Source organism: Lolium rigidum, chromosome 3, assembly GCF_022539505.1.
Source record: "Lolium rigidum isolate FL_2022 chromosome 3, APGP_CSIRO_Lrig_0.1, whole genome shotgun sequence".
NCBI classification, from domain to species: domain Eukaryota; kingdom Viridiplantae; phylum Streptophyta; class Magnoliopsida; order Poales; family Poaceae; genus Lolium; species Lolium rigidum.
The window spans coordinates 92,340,774-92,345,914 of record NC_061510.1 but is presented as its reverse complement, the minus strand read 5'-3'; the positions used below and the strand labels follow the sequence as shown (position 1 = coordinate 92,345,914).

Here is a 5,141-nt window from a genome sequence, read left to right as displayed (position 1 = left end):
AGCCCATGCCACCGTGCAATTTTGGTCTGATCATTTTCTCCCAGGACATCTAGTGTATATGCCTCCGGTCATGCTCATCTCCCCACCAAAAGTCTCTAATAATATGTGATCCAAAAGTCTCTAATAATATGTGATAATTCATCAAGCAAACCCACTGGGAATTTAAAAATGCCCATAGCATATGTAGGAAGGGATTGTAGGACAACTTTAATAAGAACTAGTGGTTGGGGCGCCCCATGGGGCGCCTCCTCGCTGGTCCTGTGCGGTCAAATCACGATTCAAATGCTGCGCAAGGTGGGTGTTTGTTGTTTCTTCTCCCTTTCACTCTTGTCTAAACATGCTTTGAAAGACAAAGTACTTCAGACAAGAAATTCAAACTCACAATCACCATCCACAGCCTAACTACTCTTATGGCTACCTCTGGGAAGCATGCATGAACTATTCATCTTCTCTGGAAATTAACTTCACCTTGCTGCATTGCCTCTAATAGCACACTGATTAATTTTTCATGGCAGTCGGTGACCCTGAACTCAAGTTGAGTCGAAATGAAAATGATGACCCAACCACAAGCCCAATCTCAGTTTTGTCTCCCTCCATGAGAATCGCCGCTGAATGGCTAACTCGTCATGCACCTGTGCTTTCTTCTTGTGCTTTCTTCTTCAATGAGCCTTGCCTCAGTTACTCCTAAACTTGTACATTTTGGCTCCCATATTTCTCCATATGTCTTCTATATATGATCTTCAAAATCTGCCACACCAAGTTGGTACCTGCATATGTACATACTTAGTTTTCCGGTATGGAGAGCAAGTGCAAATAAAATATTGAAGAATGCAATGATATGGGGAATCTTAGTCAATATAAATATATATTAATGAAGTCCTGGCCAGGGCACTTGTTTCTAGCTCACTAGCTCACAGTACGTCAAAGACGAAAATCAAACATAATATTGACCAAAAAACCGGATCGATGGTAGCGATTGGCTCATTGCATAGTCTGATTTAAGCAGCATGTATCCAAAAAGGCAAAGTAAGAAAACAAGTGTGGAGAATATTTTCTAATCGAGGTAAGAAGAAAAAAAGTTCAAACAAGTAATAAAAAATAAACAACAAATGCTACATATATGACTTAACAGATAGCATGCAAACAGCTGGAGAGTAACGGATGATACATAGTATAAACAATCCAGACGTCCGGGCTATCTTATTTGTTAATCTAAATATTGTATGAGCAAGCACGAAGCAAAAGAGCACTAACTCACCAGCATTGCTTTACCCTTGAGATGGATGGGCGTAGAGATATAGCATAATCATGCATTGAGAAAAAGGAAGACTTTTCTTTCATTTCCCCAGCCATATTACTAAATATACAAAGAACTGAAAGACACTACTAATTCAATCTAGCATGGAGGTATATATATCACATGATACATGATAATTAGGCACAAGCCTGAAGTGAAAAACGTGAAACATGATAATTCGGCACAAGCCTGAAGTGGAGAGAGGGTATATATCTAGATTGAAATTGGTTAACATGGTGCATCCTTGCACAGTGCCACTTGAAAAACATTTCCTCAAGAATCTCCAGTTTGCAACAATATAAATATTCTAGATCAAATGCTACTCATCTTGTGAGGATAACCAAAATAAGGGAAACTAAGAAAGATTCTTTACCCTGAGAGGGGCTAGTGACCAAGCAGAATGTGAAATTGATGTCCTCGTAACAGTAGAAATAAAGTACTGAGAAGAAAGAACAACGGCTTCAGTTCCTGCAACTTCACATAACACATAAAACAAAAAAAAAAGGAGGCTGTAGATGGACAAAGATTTGGTGCACATGAGCACCAGTAATCCCTTTTCAGAAAAGTAATTAAAAACCATATTTCTAAGTTTTTAAAAAATCTGAAAATAAATCATGATGTAGTTAGTATTGTATCCCACAAACGTGTAAATTTTCAACTGGAAATAATGTGTATTTTGAGCTGCACAAAAATAATAAATATGTGGATCTGAGTATAGTGATTCAAATCTACAAAAAAATTCAAACTTTGTCATTTTTGTGTAGCTTAGATAACAAAATATTTGTAATTGAGATGTTATACGTTAGTGGAATACATCATTAGCTACTTTTAGGATTTCGTTACATAATTTTTTGAAATATATAAATATAATTTTAAATTTTTTAATACAATGAGGGCACTGGTGCCCATGATCCAAAAGGACTTTCCGGCTGTAGACGTACATAGAACACATCAAACCAAAAGAAGAATATAATAAATAAATAGGAGGATGTTGAGGTAAATTAGTTGCAACATGCAACTCATAAACTTCTGTTTCGGATTTCAGATCATAATAATATTAGATTAGATACATGTAGGAAGGACATGATGTAGATAGATGTTCAGCCGGAAGCCACTCATCAAATATGGAATATGGGACCTCAATTCATATGCTCACAATAACAAAAATAAATGTTGAAAGAGAAAACTCTATTTTTTCTTGTGTAAAAATAAAAGTGTCAATTTGAAAATGCACAATATAGAAGTGTTGTTACAAGTCCCTCTCTCCTCTCTCACACACACGGTAAGCCATTGGATAGAATTTTAGTGCTGCTCACAGCTGCAGCTAGTACTAAGCCTTCATATATGTAGCTACTGTTCACATCTCAAGGTGATGCACATTTGCAGCTAAGAATAATATAAACCACACATGCTTTTACCGTAGAGTAGTAGCTTTGCAAATCCTATACCCAATAAATGCATGTAACAGACCGTAAATAACTCTCAATTATCCAGAATCAGTTTTAGAAACAAAGTCTAGTATATGAAAAATGAGAATAATAAATATAGAGACCATGAGCAATACCCAATCCAGCAATTTAAAAGAAAAGCCCAAAAACAGAGAAACAAGACATATAAAACCCATACCCCTTATACTAAGATAATAAAAACATCAAAATTTAAGATTTGAACATCATAATGAGTGCGCCAGCGGTGTAGCACAATTAAAAGGAAGAGAATGTATATAACCCAGAAGCCTCTTTTACCTACACTGCACTACAACTTTAACAGATGAGCTGAAAGAAAAAAAAAAGCAATTAACCTGCCGCTCAAAGAGGAGGTAGTCAGGCCTGCGAAGAAAATAAGGTTTCTCTCTTACCTGCCCCTTTAATATACATACTGCAAGCGCCGGTGAATGGATGAACTTCTCCATAGTAGCAAAATAAGCACATGAAATTCTCGCAGTTTACATTGGACAAGCCTGTGACATGGAAGTACAACCATTAGAATCAAATATGAACTGAACAATGTCATTTACTCAAGCTCACGGGCATTGCATAGTACCTGTTCCTGTGAACTATATAGCATCACTGAAAACATCCCGGATCCTTGTCACAGCTCAAAAGAACATAATTTTGTACAAATTCATTCTATCAGGAAATGCCAACATGAAGTGAAAACCCATGCTGAGATCATTAAAATGGCACTTGAGGAAAAGTATAGTTAAGTTTGAACAAATAGTTTGTCAATTCAGGAAAAGGAAAATTCAAATAAATATGGATGGAAGCAAAAAATCTTGTATTGCATTGCTGTAAATCTTACACGATAGGAATTAAGTAAAACAAAAAGGAATCTCATGCTGTGATTTGGGCATTTTTTCTGGAACACACATGATCTCAGCTTTTTTTCGAATAGTACATATCATCTCAGCTGTAAAGAAGGACATGGATACCACTGATTCAGTAACGAATATGGCTTTGAAGTGTTCATAAGTATCTTCCAGGGGTTAGCTACCATTTGCAGTATAAAAAGACAATAAGAGAGGTATACATAACCACAGGCAACTTTGCAGTTCCTGAAGAATTCAAACCTGACGTACCAGATTAGCAAGTTTGCCGCAATTCTCTTCATTATATCGCAAGCACAGGGATTTCAGGTCGAATTTTTGCGACAAGCGTTGTGAATTGATTTCCTCCATCCGTTCCTTTGCAAGATGCATTGGATTGTTTAGAAGTAAAGACCTGGGTGATAGATCCACGGTGTGCTCGTGGTAGCCCGGGGCCTTGTTGACGATGGTGTGCAGGAGGGTGAGCTTGTCCTCCCTGTAGAAGAGGAAGTTGCTGAAATGCTGAGGGTGCTGAGGGCCTCGATGTCGCGGCACCGGGTGGGAAAACGCAGGAGGGAGGAGGAAGCACGTAGGAGGAAGGGCCGATCTGCGGCACCGTCGGGGTGTACTGGATGCCCGCCCACAGAGTAGCAACCCATGGCGGTCTTCACTGCTACTCCCGCCGTATGTGGGTAGAGGAGATGAGATGGCGGCGATCCCATCGATCTAGGGTTAGGGAAGGCTGCAGGGGATGAACGGCCTAGGGGGGAAATCACAGAGGAGGGCGAGGAGGAAGAGTGTATGGGAGGAGGAGGAAGAACGTAGGAGGAGGGGCTGATCTGCGGCCGTACATCGAACGAAACCACCGCTTGCCCAAGGGCACCCAAAAAATTCCCCGTGCGGAACTGGCGTTCGAAACCAGAGGAGCCACCCAGAGTCCCAGAGTTCCAATCGGATCGCACAAGACACAGAAACCTGATGGAGGCGGGAAGAGGGGTATCGAGCGAACCTTGCGGGCGACGCCGCCGCTGCGGTTGTTGGGGGATCCCTTCCTCCGGGAGGACGGCGGCGAGATGCAGCGGGCCCTGCCCCCGTCGGCGTCAGCGGCGGAAGGCAGCGACGAGGTCGGGGAGGAGGTGGACATGGAGAATCGCGCCACGGGAGATCCTCGAGGAGAAGGGGATTGGAGGAGGAGGAGAGGGCTAGGATTGAGCCTCTCTTCCTGAGAGCTCTCTATTCGGGACGCGAAGCGGAGGCACCAGAGCAGGCGAGCGAGCAGGACGGTGCGGGTTAGCATTTTCTCCCTACCAACGAGTGCGCGCCACGTGGAACGCCCTGGCATAGGGCAAGGGTACTCGCACTTCATGTTTCTCAATTTCCTTAGCTCCTCCCGACATATATTTTTCTATCCAATCTGATGCACATTTGAGGAACCGCTCCTTGTGGGACTGCAATTTTCCTTTTTTGATTCTGCCTTCAGGAACAGGGAGGCCTAAGTATTTCTCCTCAAAACAGGTTGTCTCATACTTCAAAATACTT

The 5,141-nt window shown here is 41.5% G+C and overlaps 1 long non-coding RNA gene across 2 annotated transcripts; it reads right to left on the bottom strand.

Annotated features, from left to right (window-relative positions):
* Nucleotides 1–385: 385 nt before the first annotated feature.
* Nucleotides 386–4,654, bottom strand: LOC124701938. Of its 2 annotated transcripts, XR_007002276.1 has the most exons (4): nt 3,341–4,654; nt 3,156–3,257; nt 1,671–3,072; nt 386–767 (listed from the first exon to the last, which is right to left on the bottom strand). It is a non-coding gene; the product is annotated as an uncharacterized LOC124701938 (long non-coding RNA). The 2 variants fall into 2 exon arrangements; XR_007002275.1 differs by having other exon boundaries at nt 1,671–3,257.
* Between the last annotated feature and the right edge of the window lie 487 nt (nt 4,655–5,141).